Source organism: Lissotriton vulgaris, chromosome 8, assembly GCF_964263255.1.
Source record: "Lissotriton vulgaris chromosome 8, aLisVul1.2, whole genome shotgun sequence".
In the NCBI taxonomy this organism is placed as follows: domain Eukaryota; kingdom Metazoa; phylum Chordata; class Amphibia; order Caudata; family Salamandridae; genus Lissotriton; species Lissotriton vulgaris.
The window spans coordinates 1399868540-1399889668 of record NC_141696.1 but is presented as its reverse complement, the minus strand read 5'-3'; positions in this window follow the sequence as shown (position 1 = coordinate 1399889668).

Sequence of the window (21129 nt, the reverse complement as noted above, 5' to 3'; positions counted from 1 at the left end):
AGGAGGCTGACTCATTGCCCTATGCTGTATGCTGTTGTGGGAGGAAGCAAAATCTGAATGAAACACAACAGACCATTGGATGAATAGAGCTGGTTGAAAGCCCATTGAAGTAAGCATACTATATATATAATTTTTGTAAAATCAAAAGGTCTTGGCTAACACGAAAACGTAAGAATCCAACAATAAAATGCAGTACGAGGCAAATTGAATGTAAGTGTAAACACAAGAGACAAAGTGTGGGAAAAATATAAACTAAAAGTTCTCCATTGTCAACTGCTCTTCGAGCCGTATGTTCAAATCTATTTTGCGGTTGCATAGGCTACACTTTGCAAAATCAGGGCCTTTGCAACCTCAGAATAGTTTTCTGGTATCTACAAAACTCAAATTCATCAACTTATTTCACATATTACAACATTCATGACATATTCAATGATTGCATTGATAACATCACTGTGTCAGGGCCTTGGTTTCTTAAGCCCCCCTTGAGTTTCTCAGGAGACTAAAGTGGGCCATTTTAGATAAACGATCCACTACCACAAGAATAGTGTTCATACCTTTCTCCTCAGGTAAATCTGTTATGAAGTCCATAGCAATGTCTTCCCAGATCTGTGTTGGGGTGGGAAGCGGAAGAAGAAGACCTTTCTTTCGACCATGTTCCGCTTTAGCTTGAGCACCAACATCACAGGCTTGTACGAAAGATTGAACATCCTTATTCCAGGTTGGCCACCAGAAATTTCTCTGTAGTAATTCTTTGGTTTTGGTGATTCCAGGATGACCAGTCAATTGACTAACATGACACCACTGTAAAACCTGTGCTTGTAATTTCTTGGTTGGAACAAATAAAAGATTGGAGAAGAAGGGTAGATTTTGGTGAATTGTTCTGTTAGACCCTTCTCGAACCCAGGATAACAGTTTGGGTATAGGCATTGCTTGTCTAATTTGCTGAAAGAAAACATCGGACATTGTAGCACCTATGATTTGTTTTTCGGAGAGCATATTGGTAGGTCTGGGATTTGAAAGAACATCGTCTGGCTTGTGATCATATCGTGACAGAGAATCTGCTTTGTTATTCTTTGTTCCGGGTCGAAAAGTTATGATAAAGTCAAATTCTGCAAAGAACAATGTCCAACAGAGTTGCCTAGGAGTTAAGGCCTTTGCACATCTTAGGAATTGCAGGTTCCGATGGTCAGTGAATACAGTTACTGTGTGTCTAGCCCCTAGTAAATAGTGACGCCATTCTTTGAAGGCATAACGAATGGCCAGGAGTTCTTTCTCTGCAATTGTATAGTTGGTTTCTGCAGGCAAAAATTTTCTGGACAAGAAGGCAATGGGATGCAGTTCATTGGTTTCTTGATCTTTTTGTGAAAGAATAGCTCCAACTGCAAAGTCAGAAGCATCAGCTTCTACAATAAAGGGCAAGTCCGAGTCAGGATGTCGCAAAACAGGTGCTTGCGTAAAAGTTCTTTTAAGAGTTTGAAATGATGAGTCAGTGCCTGAGGACCAAGTGAACTTAACATTCTTCCTTAACAGCTGAGTTAAGGGCGTGGCCAAGGTTGAAAAATCTTTGATAAAACGGCGGTAAAAGTTAGCAAAGCCTAGAAAGCGTTGGATATCTTTTACTGAAGTTGGGGTAGGCCAATCAAGGATTGCTTAGATTTTTCTTGGAGCCATAGTGATTCCAGATGGTGAAAGAATAAAGCCAAGGAATTCAACCTTTGTGGTATGGAACTCACATTTAGACAATTTACAGAACAAACCATGAGATCTTAAGGTTTTTAAGATGATCTTAACATGTCGTATGTGCTCCTCCGTTGAAGATGAAAAAATTAAAAGATCGTCAATATAGGCTATGACGAATCTATCTAAAAAGTCCCGAAGGACGTCGTTGATAAAAAATTGAAAGGCAGCTGGAGCGTTGCATAAGCCAAAAGGCATTACGCAATACTCAAACAAACCAAAGTGAGTTCGGAAGGCAGTTTTCCACTCATCACCTGGTCTAATACGGACCAAGTGGTAGGCGCCTCGCAAGTCGAGCTTTGTAAAAATTGTGGCTGAGCGCACTTGATCAAGAAGTACCGGAATCAAGGGTAGAGGATATCCGTTCTTGATGGTGATGTTATTAAGTGCTCTGTAATCGATACAGGTGCGCAATTCTCCATTGCTCTTAGGTACAAAAAAGAGCGGAGAGGCTGCCGGAGACTTGGAGGGCCGGATGAAACCATTTTTCAAAAATTTATCGAGATATTCCCGAAGGTGATTGTTCTCCAGGTCTGTCAAGGCGTAGATTCTACTACAGGGTATCTTAGCTCCAGGTACTAGATCGATGGCGCAATCATAGTCCCTGTGTGGTGGTAGGGTCTCTGCCTTTTGTTCACAGAAAACATCTGTATACTCTTCATAGATAGGTGGTAGGACTATGTCTTGCTCAGCAGCTGTGGAGATGTAAAGGGCAGATGCAGTATGCAAAAAGGAACTTGGGGAGTTCTTTGAGTCTTTCTCCGGTCCCCCACAGCATCCCTGTTTACACCAAGAAGAAGTGAAATCGATTGTACGTTCAGCCCAATTGATACTAGGATTATGCATCGTTAACCAGGGGATGCCCAAGATAACTCCGAATTGGGGTGCGTCAATAACATCAAAAGATATTGTTTCTTGGTGTTGTTTGGAACCTACATCACAAACCATAACTATGGGAGAGGTACAGTGAGTGATCATTCCTGAAGTTAGTTGGGTTCCGTCGACTGCGTAGACTATTTCAGGTTTTTCTTTCACAATAGTGGGTATACAGGTTTTTGCAATGAACTTGGAATCAATGAAATTTCCGGTGGCACCTGAGTCAATCATTGCTGCTACCAAAATTTGTTTCAGATTGGGCACCCTAAAGGTAACATTCAGAGTGAGATGAGGCACTGTTAGCTGTAAGGTGTTTGCGATGGTTTGTTCAGGAGGGGATAGCCAACTCGAAAAAGTCTCCTGATCCAATTTCGAGTTCTCTAGTTTTCCGACTTAGTTTCCTTTTTGTCACGAGGCCAAGAGTTCTTAGGTTTGAGAGAACATTCTCTAACGAAATGCCCCTTTTTTCCACAATAGAGGCAAAGACCATTTTTTCGCCGAGTTTCTTTTTCTTCAGAAGTTAAGGGTTTCCTCAAACTTCCTATTTCCATTGGTTCTGTAGATTCCTGAGTATTGGGAATTGATCTATCCTTAGCTCTAGAAAAGATTCTGACATCTGTTCTCCTTCTATCGCCTTTGCGGTCAGCTACTCGATGGTCCAGACGAAGACTGAGTGCTATAAGGTCCGCACATGTTCGAGGCTGGGGATCAATAGGTGCAATAAGGTCTTTCAGCTCATCTCTCAGCCCTTGGTAATAAAGAGCTGCCCTCTTAGCTTCTGGCCAGTCCGTCTCGGCTATAAGACGGTTGAGTTGGGTAAGATAGTGTACTAGTTCCTTGTTTCCCTGCCTTAATTCTAGCAATTCTCTATCGGCTGATCCTGTTATAGTACGCCTATCAAAAATTCTCTCAAATTCTCGTTTAAACTGCACCCAGTTATACAATATTGGATCATCAGACTGAACCAGGGGAACCGCCCACATAGCTGCGTCACCACTCAAAAAGGAAATCAGAAAGGCTGTCCGTGACTGAGCATTCGGGAATGAAGCTGGCTTTACCATAAAATGCAACTGAACCTGCGTTAAAAAGGTCTGGAATTTGTTTGGTTCCCCACCAAATCTCTCAGGTTGGGCCAACGGAACAGTAGTAGGAACAGTGACTGAAACAGTGGGCGATGAACCTGATACATTTGTTTGATGTTGACCTGAAGATGGTGCTGAGTCCAAACGTGACTGCAAGTGAATTACCTTATTGGCTAAAGCTGCTGTTTCAGTTCTACTAACTGTTAATTCCGTTTGTAAATTCCCAATCATAGCACACAGATCATTCATGGTGGTATTCATTTGGTTTTGCTCGGGAGAAACAAAATTCGTGGGCGGATTATTCTGTCAGGGCCTTGGTTTCTTAAGCCCCCCTTGAGTTTCTCAGGAGCATCACCCTAAAACCTACTATGTACTAAACACTGGGATTTCCCGTTTTCCTTGGCATAAGAATTAACACTTTCTATAGAAGGAAAACAAGAGTAACTTTTCACCATGTAATCTTTATATTCTGGTAAGTAAATTGGCATAAGTTGGCACAGTCATTAAAATAACAACATGCATAACTTGTTAATCTCAAAGATTCAATAAAGGTTTCAACACCAGCATCAATGTTGTTCAGAACGCATTAAAATAGTTCCACAGCAAAACACGCATATTATGTTCTCACGAACTAACCACTGTTCGATTCACAGCATTGTTAATTACTAAACATTTCAAATACAATGGAGCAAAATACGAAACCCAAAAGTAGTTTCAAAGACTTAAGCTTTCCTCCGAGAAATATGTTTAAACGCTTTTAAACGGAATCAGAGGCTAGGAACAGTTTGGCAAATCCACAACTAAAAGCAAGGGTCCAGTAATAATGTTCGGTAAACCAAGTCCAGAAAGTTACAGAGGAAACGCCCTTCGCGTTTCCCCTTACGAGCCTCTTGAAAGTATCACCAGCCGGTTAACAGAAATTGGTTAAATCCTACCTGCGTTTTCAGCAAGCGGATTTTCGTGGTAGATTACTACCATTTAAACAGGAAACAGAGCTGCTTGGAACATCAGCGAAGTCCTCCGTCGTCGGGAACGAAGACCGGACTGGAAGCAGGAGACCTCCGATCACAGGAACCAGGAAGGAATAATCCGCACGGAGTTTAGGGCGTGGCAGCTTTTATAGTCCCAAACTGAAGTACAGGGGCTGCAGAGGGAAAAAAGACCTCGGCAGCAAACTCGCAATAGGAACTCTTGAAGCGAAAGGCAACAAGCACTGGCAAAGCGGTCTGACAATAAGCATTGGCGTGGTCTGACAACAAGCATTGGCGAGGCCCAAATATGAAATAACAAGCATTGGTAAAAGGCGATTCGAATGCAATAACAAGCATTGGCAAAAGGCGAGCCGAAGTACATAAACGAATAACAAGCATTGGCAAAAGGCGATTCAAAGTACATAAACAACCATTGGCAAGCTCAAGTAACACAGAGTTTAAAGCCTATAAAGTCCAAGAGGCCAGAACGCACATAGTGAGGAGCAAGGATCCTGACAGTGCCCCCCAACAAAAATGGAGACACCCCCTCCCTAGTGCTTCAAAACTGAGAGATCGGGTGCCGGGCATGAAAAGATCGCACCAAACGGGGAGCATGAACATTCGCCTCTGATACCCATGAATCTTCCTCAGGGCCATAGCCTTTCCAGGAGAGTAGGTACCATAGTTTCCCCCTAACGCGCTTACAGTCCTTAACACAACGCACCTCATACTCACCCTGACCATTTACAAGAAGAGCCGGAGGGCGAGGCCTCCGCTTGACAGTCGCTTTCTTCAACAGAGAAACATGGAACACAGGGTAAATTTTCATACTTTTAGGAAGGAGCAGCTTGTAAGTCACAGGATTCACACATTGAACAATTTTATAAGGACCAATGAATCTAGGGTGGAATTTGTAGCGTTTCCTGAACTGAAAGTTCCTGGTAGACAGCCAAACCACATCTCCCACATGAAGATCTGGACCTTTTTGCCGCTTTCTGTCTGCAAATTTTTTGTATGTGGCTTTGGCTTTCAATACATTAGTTCGTAAGGCTTTAGTAATGCGCTCCATTTCTCTGAAATGTGAGTCCAATGAAGGTATATTGGTCCTTTGATGAGCCAGTAGCAAAGGCGAGAAATGAGGATGTCGGCCATAGACGGCAAAAAAGGGCGACAGACCCGTAGAGGCATTTTGTAGATTATTGTATGCGAACTCAGCTTCCCATAACAGGGCCAACCAGGAACCTTGCTTTTTGAACAGGAAACATCTCAGATATTGTTTCAGAACCTGATTAACTCGCTCGGTTTGCCCGTCTGACTCAGGATGGAAGCTAGTGGAGGTGTTACAAGTAATGTGAAGAGCTTTACACCAGGCCTTCCAGAACTGCGAGATAAACTGTGAACCTCGGTCCGAAGTTATGGATCTAGGCAGGCCGTGTAAACGAATAACATGTTCCAGAAGTAATTGGACTAGTTGAGAAGAGGTTGGAAGTCTAGGACAAGGAATAAAGTGGGCCATTTTAGATAAACGATCCACTACCACAAGAATAGTGTTCATACCTTTCTCCTCAGGTAAATCTGTTATGAAGTCCATAGCAATGTCTTCCCAGATCTGTGTTGGGGTGGGAAGCGGAAGAAGAAGACCTTTCTTTCGACCATGTTCCGCTTTAGCTTGAGCACAAACATCACAGGCTTGTACGAAAGATTGAACATCCTTATTCCAGGTTGGCCACCAGAAATTTCTCTGTAGTAATTCTTTGGTTTTGGTGATTCCAGGATGACCAGCCAATTGACTAACATGACACCACTGTAAAACCTGTGCTTGTAATTTCTTGGTTGGAACAAATAAAAGATTGGAGAAGAAGGGTAGATTTTGGTGAATTGTTCTGTTAGACCCTTCTCGAACCCAGGATAACAGTTTGGGTATAGGCATTGCTTGTCTAATTTGCTGAAAGAAAACATCGGACATTGTAGCACCTATGATTTGTTTTTCGGAGAGCATATTGGTAGGTCTGGGATTTGAAAGAACATCGTCTGGCTTGTGATCATATCGTGACAGAGAATCTGCTTTGTTATTCTTTGTTCCGGGTCGAAAAGTTATGATAAAGTCAAATTCTGCAAAGAACAATGTCCAACAGAGTTGCCTAGGAGTTAAGGCCTTTGCACATCTTAGGAATTGCAGGTTCCGATGGTCAGTGTATACAGTTACTGTGTGTCTAGCCCCTAGTAAATAGTGACGCCATTCTTTGAAGGCATAACGAATGGCCAGGAGTTCTTTCTCTGCAATTGTATAGTTGGTTTCTGCAGGCAAAAATTTTCTGGACAAGAAGGCAATGGGATGCAGTTCATTGGTTTCTTGATCTTTTTGTGAAAGAATAGCTCCAACTGCAAAGTCAGAAGCATCAGCTTCTACAATAAAGGGCAAGTCCGAGTCAGGATGTCGCAAAACAGGTGCTTGCGTAAAAGTTCTTTTAAGAGTTTGAAATGATGAGTCAGTGCCTGAGGACCAAGTGAACTTAACATTCTTCCTTAACAGCTGAGTTAAGGGCGTGGCCAAGGTTGAAAAATCTTTGATAAAACGGCGGTAAAAGTTAGCAAAGCCTAGAAAGCGTTGGATATCTTTTACTGAAGTTGGGGTAGGCCAATCAAGGATTGCTTGGATTTTTCTTGGAGCCATAGTGATTCCAGATGGTGAAAGAATAAAGCCAAGGAATTCAACCTTTGTGGTATGGAACTCACATTTAGACAATTTACAGAACAAACCATGAGATCTTAAGGTTTTTAAGATGATCTTAACATGTCGTATGTGCTCCTCCGTTGAAGATGAAAAAATTAAAAGATCGTCAATATAGGCTATGACGAATCTATCTAAAAAGTCCCGAAGGACGTCGTTGATAAAAAATTGAAAGGCAGCTGGAGCGTTGCATAAGCCAAAAGGCATTACGCAATACTCAAACAAACCAAAGTGAGTTCGGAAGGCAGTTTTCCACTCATCACCTGGTCTAATACGGACCAAGTGGTAGGCGCCTCGCAAGTCGAGCTTTGTAAAAATTGTGGCTGAGCGCACTTGATCAAGAAGTACCGGAATCAAGGGTAGAGGATATCCGTTCTTGATGGTGATGTTATTAAGTGCTCTGTAATCGATACAGGTGCGCAATTCTCCATTGCTCTTAGGTACAAAAAAGAGCGGAGAGGCTGCCGGAGACTTGGAGGGCCGGATGAAACCATTTTTCAAAAATTTATCGAGATATTCCCGAAGGTGATTGTTCTCCAGGTCTGTCAAGGCGTAGATTCTACTACAGGGTATCTTAGCTCCAGGTACTAGATCGATGGCGCAATCATAGTCCCTGTGTGGTGGTAGGGTCTCTGCCTTTTGTTCACAGAAAACATCTGTATACTCTTCATAGATAGGTGGTAGGACTATGTCTTGCTCAGCAGCTGTGGAGATGTAAAGGGCAGATGCAGTATGCAAAAAGGAACTTGGGGAGTTCTTTGAGTCTTTCTCCGGTCCCCCACAGCATCCCTGTTTACACCAAGAAGAAGTGAAATCGATTGTACGTTCAGCCCAATTGATACTAGGATTATGCATCGTTAACCAGGGGATGCCCAAGATAACTCCGAATTGGGGTGCGTCAATAACATCAAAAGATATTGTTTCTTGGTGTTGTTTGGAACCTACATCACAAACCATAACTATGGGAGAGGTACAGTGAGTGATCATTCCTGAAGTTAGTTGGGTTCCGTCGACTGCGTAGACTATTTCAGGTTTTTCTTTCACAATAGTGGGTATACAGGTTTTTGCAATGAACTTGGAATCAATGAAATTTCCGGTGGCACCTGAGTCAATCATTGCTGCTACCAAAATTTGTTTCAGATTGGGCACCCTAAAGGTAGCATTCAGAGTGAGATGAGGCACTGTTAGCTGTAAGGTGTTTGCAATGGTTTGTTCAGGAGGGGATAGCCAACTCGAAAAAGTCTCCTGATCCAATTTCGAGTTCTCTAGTTTTCCGACTTAGTTTCCTTTTTGTCACGAGGCCAAGAGTTCTTAGGTTTGAGAGAACATTCTCTAACGAAATGCCCCTTTTTTCCACAATAGAGGCAAAGACCATTTTTTCGCCGAGTTTCTTTTTCTTCAGAAGTTAAGGGTTTCCTCAAACTTCCTATTTCCATTGGTTCTGTAGATTCCTGAGTATTGGGAATTGATCTATCCTTAGCTCTAGAAAAGATTCTGACATCTGTTCTCCTTCTATCGCCTTTGCGGTCAGCTACTCGATGGTCCAGACGAAGACTGAGTGCTATAAGGTCCGCACATGTTCGAGGCTGGGGATCAATAGGTGCAATAAGGTCTTTCAGCTCATCTCTCAGCCCTTGGTAATAAAGAGCTGCCCTCTTAGCTTCTGGCCAGTCCGTCTCGGCTATAAGACGGTTGAGTTGGGTAAGATAGTGTACTAGTTCCTTGTTTCCCTGCCTTAATTCTAGCAATTCTCTATCGGCTGATCCTGTTATAGTACGCTTATCAAAAATTCTCTCAAATTCTCGTTTAAACTGCACCCAGTTATACAATATTGGATCATCAGACTGAACCAGGGGAACCGCCCACATAGCTGCGTCACCACTCAAAAAGGAAATCAGAAAGGCTGTCCGTGACTTAGCATTCGGGAATGAAGCTGGCTTTACCATAAAATGCAACTGAACCTGCGTTAAAAAGGTCTGGAATTTGTTTGGTTCCCCACCAAATCTCTCAGGTTGGGCCAACGGAACAGTAGTAGGAACAGTGACTGAAACAGTGGGCGATGAACCTGATACATTTGTTTGATGTTGACCTGAAGATGGTGCTGAGTCCAAACGTGACTGCAAGTGAATTACCTTATTGGCTAAAGCTGCTGTTTCAGTTCTACTAACTGTTAATTCCGTTTGTAAATTCCCAATCATAGCACACAGATCATTCATGGTGGTATTCATTTGGTTTTGCTCGGGAGAAACAAAATTCGTGGGCGGATTATTCTGTCAGGGCCTTGGTTTCTTAAGCCCCCCTTGAGTTTCTCAGGAGCATCACCCTAAAACCTACTATGTACTAAACACTGGGATTTCCCGTTTTCCTTGGCATAAGAATTAACACTTTCTATAGAAGGAAAACAAGAGTAACTTTCCACCATGTAATCTTTATATTCTGGTAAGTAAATTGGCATAAGTTGGCACAGTCATTAAAATAACAACATGCATAACTTGTTAATCTCAAAGATTCAATAAAGGTTTCAACACCAGCATCAATGTTGTTCAGAATGCATTAAAATAGTTCCACAGCAAAACACGCATATTATGTTCTCACGAACTAACCACTGTTCGATTCACAGCATTGTTAATTACTAAACATTTCAAATACAATGGAGCAAAATACGAAACCCAAAAGTAGTTTCAAAGACTTAAGCTTTCCTCCGAGAAATATGTTTAAACGCTTTTAAACGGAATCAGAGGCTAGGAACAGTTTGGCAAATCCACAACTAAAAGCAAGGGTCCAGTAATAATGTTCGGTAAACCAAGTCCAGAAAGTTACAGAGGAAACGCCCTTCGCGTTTCCCCTTACAAGCCTCTTGAAAGTATCACCAGCCGGTTAACAGAAATTGGTTAAATCCTACCTGCGTTTTCAGCAAGCGGATTTTCGTGGTAGATTACTACCATTTAAACAGGAAACAGAGCTGCTTGGAACATCAGCGAAGTCCTCCGTCGTCGGGAACGAAGACCGGACTGGAAGCAGGAGACCTCCGATCACAGGAACCAGGAAGGAATAATCCGCACGGAGTTTAGGGCGTGGCAGCTTTTATAGTCCCAAACTGAAGTACAGGGGCTGCAGAGGGAAAAAAGACCTAGGCAGCAAACTCGCAATAGGAACTCTTGAAGCGAAAGGCAACAAGCACTGGCAAAGCGGTCTGACAATAAGCATTGGCGTGGTCTGACAACAAGCATTGGCGAGGCCCAAATATGAAATAACAAGCATTGGTAAAAGGCGATTCGAATGCAATAACAAGCATTGGCAAAAGGCGATCCGAAGTACATAAACGAATAACAAGCATTGGCAAAAGGCGATTCAAAGTACATAAACAACCATTGGCAAGCTCAAGTAACACAGAGTTTAAAGCCTATAAAGTCCAAGAGGCCAGAACGCACATAGTGAGGAGCAAGGATCCTGACACACTGCAAATCTGACAACATTGATGACACCGCAGCACATGGCAGAGGCCAGAGTTGTAGTTATTTTAGAGCACAAGTTATACTTACTTGTGATAACTATACCTGGTGAATTTCAATGTTTTTGTTTGTTTAAAACAGTACGTTTTAACTGATATTTTCACCTAACTATAACGTTCCTTTAACCTTTGTTGTTTTCAGGGAATTTCTAAGATTATTCTTATATTATATATGTGTATAATAATATACATACACACACATATATATGTATGTAATGAGTATGTTTATGAATATAGTAAATATTTAACTAAGCCCCCAGGCGCGTTTCCACAGTGGGAACTAAATCTCCTTGAATACTGGGGGTCCGTGGGGGCCAACTAGCCCACCAGGAACCTCTAGTATGTGCCAGGGGCTGCGTTGCAGAGAGGTGTAAAAAGGGGCATGGCCTCATTACACCTCTCTGCAACGCAGCCCCCTGGCGTGTTTCCAAAGTGGGAACTAAATCCCCTTGAATACTCGGGTCTCTGGGGGCCAACTAGTCCACCAGGAACCTCCAGTATGCGCCAGGGGGCTGTGTCACAGAGAGGTGTAAAAAGGGGCATGGTCTCATTACACCCCATCCCCCAGGGCCTGACCTCCAAATATTTTTTTTTTATTTCTTTAATGAGAAGGCGGCCGCATGGCCCCCCTCCTGTGGCTAATCCAGGCCCCGGGGACCCCATCCCCCGGGGCATAGCCAAATTTGTTTTTACATTTTTATGGAGGGGGCTGCATAGCCCACCTCCTCAGGCCACTTAAGGCCCCGGGGACCCCATCCCCTGGGGCCGGGCCCTCTCCGTTGGGGACCGTGGGGGGTCCCCAAGCCCCTCACGGTCCCTGCCGGCTCCCCGCATCCTGCGGGAGCAGGCATTACTTTTCTGCATGGGGAGCAGCTAACATGCTGCTCCCCATGCAGAAAAGCAATCGGCTTGGTTTTTGAAAGAGAGAGCAGGTTTCCTGCTCTCACTTTCAAAAACCAAAGCAGTTTGCTATGATAGGGCGGGAGCCGCGAGGCTCCCGCCCTACCATAGCAAACTGCAGTGTCCCGGGGGTGGGCACCCCGGGAAACTGCAGGAGCCAGCCCTGGGGGGTGGCGGTCCCCAGGGCTACCACAAGGCTCCAGGAGGGGGGCTGCGTGGCCCCCCTCCCCACATTTAAAAGCCCCGGTGGGTGGTGGTCCCCGGGACTGGGGGTCTGTCACAGACCCCTCAATTTAAATATGTAGGGCCCCGGGGAAGTGGCGGTCTCCGGGGCATGTGGGGGGGCTTGAGCCCCCCACACAGGTTTTTTTATTTTCTTTATTTCAAAAAGAAGCCCTGGGGGGGTGGCAGACACATTTTGGGACCCCCTTTTTTCTACTACTGGCAGTAGGTAATATATATACATATATATATATATATGTATATGGTGAAGATTCCTTCCGAAGAAAAGAACAGAGGCCGAGAGGGGAATTCGGTGAAGAAACAGCTTTATTTCAAAAGTCGCAGCGGATGCATTTCGGCATGGTTGCATTCTTCAGCGCCCCTCGCTGTGAAGATACCGTCCCTCATTAGCTCCTCCTGTTTTGAATAGTTGCAAGCACCTGGGTCTCCTCTCCCTATGGCAGTCAGCTTACCAATTGGAGTTCGTGTTGGATATGGCGAACTTCAAATCCCAGCATGCACTGTATTGGCAATGTCGAGATGGTGGCATGGGGGAGTGAGTCACATCGTGGGATCGGTGCAAGTTTCAGGTGAGTAGGGTGGGTCAAGGATCAGTCGAAATGTCGGAGTCTCCCCTAAGTTCCCTCCAACTACAGCTTCCAGTCGCATCAGGTCAATGTCTGAGTGGGGGCAGTCAAATGCAAGACTACACACCCCAGCGAGATAGAATATCTCAGTCCACTCACGTCTTCCTATTGCTTCTGGCGGTCTCCGGAGTTACCAGTACCCTGGTCACAAAGAGGCTGCAACCAGAGGAATGCCACAATTACTCCGGGTTGCGTAGGGATTAAAATTACTATTCCCACTCCAGTGAGAGTAACTGTAGGGAAAGCGTTGGATAGCGGGAGAGGAAAAATTCCTATTCCCACTCCAATGAGTGCAACAGTAGGGAAAACGTTGATAGCGTAGTGGTAAAAATTACTATTCCCACTCCAGAGAGTGCAACAGTAGGGAAAACATTGGATAGCGTAGGGGTAAAAATTACTATTCCCACTCCAGTAAGTGCAACAGTAGGGAAAGCGTTGGATAGCGTAGGGATAAAAATTACTATTCCTAATCCAGAGAGTGCAACAGTAGAGAAAACCTTGGATAGCATAGGGGTAAAAATTACTATTCCCACTCCTGTAAGTGCAACAGTAGGGAAAGCATTGGATAGCGTAGGGATAAAAATTACTATTCCTACTCCAGAGAGTGCAACAGTAGGGAAAACCTTGGATACCGTAGGGTTGAAAATTACTATTCCCACTCCAGTGAGTGCAACAGTAGGGAAAACGTTGGATAGCGTAGGGGTTAAAATTACTATTCCCACTCCAGTGAGTGCAACAGTAGGGAAAGCGCTGGATAGCATAGGGGTTAAAATTACTATTCCAACTCCAGAGAGTGCAACAGTAGGGAAAGCATTGGATAGCGTAGGGATAAAAATTACTATTCCCACTCCAATGAGTGCAACAGTAGGGAAAGCGTTGGATAGCGTAGGGGCAAAAATTACTATCCACACTCCAGAGAGTGCAACAGTAGGGAAAACCTTGGATACCCGTAGGGGTGAAAATTACTATTCCCACTCCAGTGAGTGCAACAGTAGGGAAAACGTTGGATAGCGCTGGGGTTAAAATTACTATTCCCACTCCAGTGAGTGCAACAGTAGGGAAAGCGCTGGATAGCGTAGGGGTTAAAATTACTATTCCCACTCCAGAGAGTGCAACAGTAGGGAAAGCATTGGATAGCGTAGGGATAAAAATTACTATTTCCACTCCAATGAGTGCAACAGTAGGGAAAGCGTTGGATAGCGTAGGAGTTAAAATTACTATTCCCACTCCAGAGAGTGCAACAGTAGGGAAAGCATTGGATAGCGTAGGGGTAAAACTTACTATTCCCACTCCAGTAAGTGCAACAGTAGGGAAAGCGTTGGATAGCGTAGGGATACAAATTACTATTCCTACTCCAGAGAGTGCAACAGTAGGGAAAACCTTGGATGCCGTAGGGTTGAAAATAACTATTCCCACTCCAGTGAGTGCAACAGTAGGAAAAACGTTGGATAGCGTAGGGGTTAAAATGACTATTCCCACTCCAGTGAGTGTAACAGTAGAGAAAGCGCTGGATAGCGTAGGGGTTAAAATTACTATTCCCACTCCAGAGAGTGCAACAGTAGGGAAAGCATTGGATAGCGTAGGGATAAAAATTACTATTCCCACTCCAATGAGTGCAACAGTAGGGAAAGCGTTGGATAGCGTAGGGGTAAAAATTACTATTCCCACTCCAGAGAGTGCAACAGTAGGGAACGTAAATACTTCATATATGAATGAAAATTAATTAAATATTAATACCAATTACATTTTTTTAAATAATTATTAGTTTTTTATAATAAATTAATTAATTTCAACAGAAATAACCGATAAATAAATTAAAAAATGTCATTATTTATAATTAAATTACTTCCAACCCTATTCCCCTATAAACCCACAACCCACTACTGAAAAGAAATTAGTACAATTAACATGATTAACATTTAATCAATTAATTAAAACTAATTACCAATTATATTTTAAGTACTTACTAATTAATAATTAATTAACAATAAATTACCAACTTTATTTTAATTAATTACCAATTAATCAATTAATTAAAATTAATTACCAATTACATTTTAATTAATTACCAATTAATAAATAATTCTAAATTAATTCTAAATAAATACCAATAAATAAATTAACATATTTAATTAATTATAATTAAATTACTTCCCACCCTATTCCCCTATAAACCCACAACCTGCTACTGATTTATATTACGCAAAAATACAATACCATAAAATTAATTAATTAAAATAAATTATAAAATAAATATACACTTTTCACACATATAGTAACACAATATATTAACTTACTTACCTCTAATTCGATATTTTTGTTGTCTATATTCTGTCCATTCGATATTGTGTCCATTCTATATTTTGGAATCGATATTAATGCTATTCTAGTCGATATTTTTTAGTCTATATTCTGTCCAGTCAATATTGTGTCCATTCTATATTTTTGAATCGATATTAATGTAATTTGAAATAAAAAACTTGATATTTTGACTTTATACCGTAGTAGTGTACTCGAATGTCATGCAGTGGAATACAATTCAGGGGAGAGGCGTAAAGTGGAGTGGGATACTGTGGAGGGGTACAGTGGAGTGGGGTAGAGTATACTAGCATAAAGTAAAGTAGCATACAAAATGGTTTTGTACTGTGGAATATCGTAGAGTGGAGTGGTGAATACTGGAGTGGCATATAGTGGAGTATTGTAGAGTGGAGTGGCATAGAGTGGAGTAGCAGGGAGTGGAATAGTGTAGAGTGGAGTAGTGTACAATAGAATAGCTTAGAGTGGAGTTGCGCAGAGTGGAGTGACATATAGTGAACTGTAGGACAGAAGAGTGGAGTGCCATAGAGTAGAATACCATACAGTGGAGTGGGGTAGAGTTGAATAGGGATCACTGACATAATATAAAATGACAAAATATAGACTTACAAAAATATAGTCACCAAAATATAGAATGCCAAAATATCGAATTCCTATCTACAAACAGGTAAGTACAAAAATATTGAATCCAAAATATAGTCTGTAAAAAATATAGTCAGTCAAAATATCGATTTTTTTTAAATGTCTTAAAAGTAATTTAAAATTAATGAAATAATAAATATAATTAACTAAAACATACTTATAAATACTCAAATAACCTTAAAATTGAGATATAATTAATTTAAGTTATTAATAAAAAATGTACAATATTTTACCATAGGATAGCAGGAGGGTAACATTTAATATTACCACTCCAGGGAGTGCAACAGCAGGGAAAGCGTGGGATAGCGTAGGGGTAAAAAATACTATTCCCACTCCAGTGAGTGCAACAGTAGGGAAAGCGTTGGATAGCGTAGGGGTAAAAAATACTATTCCCACTCCAGAGAGTGCAACAGTAGGGAAAGCGTTGGATAGCGTAGGGGTAAAAATTACTATTCCCACTCCAGTGAGTGCAACAGTAGGGAAAGCGTTGGATAGCGTATGGGTAAAAAACTACTATCCCCACTCCAGAGAGTGCAACAGTAGGGAAAGCGTTGGATAGCGTAGGGATAAAAAATACTATTCCCACTCCAGTGAGTGCAACAGTAGGGAAAGCGTTGGATAGCGTAAGGGTAAAATTACTATTCCCACTCCAGAGAGTGCAACAGTAGGGAAAGCGTTGGATAGCGGGAGGGTAAAAAATACTATTCCCACTCCAGTGAGTGCAACAGTAGGGAAAGCGTTGGATAGCGTAGAGGTAAAAAATACTATTCCCACTCCAGAAAGTGCAACAGTAGGGAATGCGTTGGATAGCGTAGGGGTAAAAATTAATATTCCCACTCCAGAGAGTGCAACAGTAGGGAAAGCGTTGGATAGCGTAGGGGTAAAAAATACTATTCCCACTCCAGTGAGTGCAACAGTAGGGGAAGCGTTGGATAGCATAAGGGCAAAAATTACTATTCCCACTCCAGAGAGTGCAACAGTAGGGAAAGCGTTGGATAGCGGGAGGGTAAAAATTACTATTCCAACTCCAGAGCGTGTAACAGTAGAGAAAGCGTTGGATAGCGTAGGGGTAAAAATTACTATTCCCACTCCAGAGAGTGCAACAGTAGGGAAAGCGTTGGATATTCGAAGGGTAAAAATTACTATTTCCACTCCAGAGAGTACAACAGTAGGGAAAGCATTGGATAGCGTAGGGGTAAAAATTACTATTCCCACTCCAGAGAGTGCAACAGTAGGGAAAGCGTTGGACAGCGTAGGGGTAAAAAATACTATTCCCACTCCAGAGAGTGCAGCAGTAGGGAAAGTGTTGGATAGCGAGAGTGTGAACATTACTATTCCCACTCCAGATAGTGCAACAGTAGGGAAAGCTTTGGATAGCGTAGGGGTAAAAATTACTATTCCCACTCCAGAGAGTGCAACAGTAGGGAAAGCGTTGGATAGCGTAGGGGTAAAAAATACTATTCCCACTCCAGAGAGTGCAACAATAGGGAAAGTGTTGGATAGCGGAAGGGTGAAAAATACTATTCCCACTCCAGTGAGTTTAACAGTAGGGAAAGTAATGATTTAATATATTATTAAAAATGAATTAAATATCAATCCCAATAAAACATTAATTGAAATTAATAACCAATTCAATATTATGTAATAATTAATTAGAAATACAACTACATATTAGTTATTAAAAATTAATAACCTATTCATAATTATTTAACAACTAATTAATTTTCAATAACAAAAACTAATTAATAATACAAATTAATACCAATTAAAAATTAACAGTAAATTAATTATCAATACACAAAAAGTATTTTTAACATGTAATTAATTACAATTACATTACTTCCCACCCTATTCCCCTATAAACCCACATCCCACTACAGAAAATACATTAATACGATTATCATAATGATCAAATATTTAATTAATACAAAATATTTACCAATTAATAAAAATTAATTGCCAATTATTAGAAAATAATTACCAATTAAAAATTAATTAATGATAAATTTAAAATCAATACCAATGAATGAAAAAAATTATTAACTTAATTACAATTAAATTATTTCCCACCCTATTCCCCTATAAACCCATAACCCGCTACAGAAAATAAATTTAGAAAATTTACATTATTAACAATTAATCAATTAATACTAATTAATTGGCAATTAATAAAAACTAATTACCAATTAAAAAATAACAATAAATTCAAAATGAATACCAATAAATAAATAAAAATATTTAATTAATTACAATTAAATTACTTCCCACCCTATTCCCCTATAAACCCACAACCCGCTACAGAATTAAATTACGCAAAAATTAAATAACATAAAATTCATTACTTAAAATACATTAAACGTACATTACACAAATTAATATACACTTTTCACACATTTACTAACATACAAAACACTTTTAAAAAATTGATATTATTAAAAAATAGATATATTTAATGCCTATATTGTATACTTCGATATTTTGACTTTTATATTTTGAAAATCGATTTTACTTACCTTAAATTCGATATTTTTAACCACTATATTGTGTCCATTCGATATTTTGTCCATTCTATATTTTTACTTCGATATTATGTCCATTCTATATTTTGGAATCGATATTATGACTGTTTACCGTTGAATAGCATTCTGTTATAGAGTGGAATAGTGTACAGTGCAGTGGCAGACACAGGAATAGCAGACAGTAAAGTGGCGTGAAGTGGAGGGGCATACAATGGCATAGCGTAAAGTGTAGTGCCACACAGTGGAGTGGCGTAGAGTGGAATAGCATAGTGTGGAGTAGAACCCAGTGTAGTGGTGTACAGTGGAGTGTTGTAGACTGGAGTTGCTTAAAGTGAGCGAAAAATAGTGGAGGGACATAGATTCAAGTGGCGTATGGATGCAGCTCAAATTAGTCAGGAATGTAGACTATGGTGTGCAGATTAACCCAACACAGCAATTTCTACGGCCTTGCATTTCTCCAGATTTCCAAGCAACTAAAGGCCAAGCATAGTGGCCCTGTGCTGATTTGTAAATGTGACTTAAGTATTGCAGTGCTCAAGCGAGACCATAAGTGACGCAAGGGTAACGCAATCAATAAAACATGTGTCCCTTAGTTATAGGATGGTATTGTGACAATTTTTACAATTATTGCACGGTCTCGTGCCACGTGACTGTGAGTTAATCGTTTTGGTTTGTTTGGGGATTTCTCCCAAGTTTTTTCCTCTCCACACGAGAGGAAAAAACTTGGGAGAAATCCTCAAACAAACCAAAACGATTAACCCACAGTCACGTGGCACGAGACTGTGCAATAATTGTAAAAATTGTCACAATACCATCCTGGGCAACAAGATAACACATCCGATGAAAGGTCATGAGATTACTTTACATGTCACAGCCCCTTGTGACACCAGCAACGTTGTTTATCTTTTAAAATGTCAGTGTGGAAAGACTTATGTTGAAAAAACTGAGCGAAAAATCAAACTACGTCTTAATGAACATAAATCCAACATTCGCACCAACATTCAAAAATCAACTGTAGCAAGTCATTTCAATTAAATGAAACATTCTGTTTCACAAGTTAAATACATGATCTTGGAAGTGATCAATAAAGTTGAGGGACGTGACAATAACAAATACTTACTCCAAAGAGAAAACTACTGGATCTATAGACTTCAATCCATGCAACCACATGGGTTAAATGAACGGATCGAATTTTCCTGCTACCTATAACAGCTTGGTGAACCCCCAGAATGGGGTTATCAGTTCTGGACAGTCTCCTTTTTGTAGTATTAAGCACCTATTCTTTTTTTCTTATACATTACTATGTATTTTGTTATGCTGTGTTTATCACACTTTTGTGTGTTTACATTACGTTTAGACACTTCTACAAACACTCATTCGTTTTTACCATAGGATCCCCATAGAACACAGTCCTATTTTTAACTCCATGCTCCCAGTCACGTGATCGGCAAACCGGGTCTGATTTACACTTCCACATTAAGCTTTACACACCAATGCCGAGCGTTCTATGAACCAGCGCGAACACGTTTGGAATTCTCCATTGATTGTTTTTCCTCAAACATAAGTTATTACCTCGCCGCTTAAGACCACGAACCATAGCCGAGCATGCTTGCATTGACCCTGTCACGCTTAACATTAGCATCGTTTAGCGCCCGTTCACAACCAGTCTATTTTCATTTTAAACATAGAAGTACACCCGGTACCATTCCTTTAGAAACATACGCTTTATTTAAGTTAACATGGCACTGTCTAACAGCGCAACAACAAATCCTGCGCTTTACTAGTTGTAGAGCCGCTCTTTTCACGTACACGAACAGCAACCACCTAAACAGCATGTTTTATTCTGTTGGTTTTTTCGTGCACCTGTTTATTGAAAATACTTTAAGATAATAGCGCACCACACTGTGTAACATTTGTATTTTCAACATGTGTATTCTCTCTGCATTGATGTTGTTATGTTTTGTTTAAAATGTAGGAGAAACATACATAGGTGTTTTCATATGTCGTTTGTTTAGATGCTCCCAGATGAAGGGCAGCAGCCCGAAATGCATTGGAGCTGGAGGAAATAATTATTGATATTATGATTCATATTAAGTATGTGGGGAAACATACTTTATGGCTTTATTGGAATGAAAATATTATCCACAAAATCGGAATAAACTGGTGAAGATTGTTTTTTCAAGATTGTGGAGGTATACAATCGCCCGACACAAGTGTGCCCTAAGGGATGCAATCAATTTTCAATTGACAGCACTTTGTTCCTTATATTCCTACTCGTCCCTCGGGGAGAGGACGACACCTTAGGAGCACCTACCTCAAAGACTGAACTGTCTATTTTTATCTTTTGTTTAACCAGCTGTGCACTTGTCTACCAACCCTTATAGTGTTCTCATGGAAAGACGCCATGATGCAGGGCTTACCTTCACAGCCCTTTAGTACAATGTAAGTGGAGTTGAAATGCCAACAGCGCCTTTGTGCCGATATAATGAACCCCTGGGCATTTCAATGGAAAGCCTAGTCAGAGGCTATGCATCACAGCAATCTTCAGTTTCCACGCAAATCTGGCCTTAGCTCACATGGTACTCTCTTCCTGCTTCTGGCCTCCTGAAAGAAGAGTGATTCCACCCTGCCCAACTGTACCGGCACCATCTGCATTGATTTTCAAGCTGCATCAGCTGGACATAGACAAGCCTCATGCCACGCTGATGTGAGTGGGTGGACGATAGGTAGTACTCTTATGGGCATATTCTCAAGGAGCTATCGCTGAGTTAACGGCACTTTATCACAGCCAAAGTTGCGATACAGTTAACTCTCCATTCACAAGCTGGTGCTAACAGCCCATAGCACCAGTTTACCTGCAATAGCAGCCACAAAAAACATCACCACAGATGACCCTCGCTAATGAGATGCAGAGTAGGCATTCCCGAGCAAAAAGTCGCGCCAAAACCACTCTGCAACATTCTCAATGACCAGCC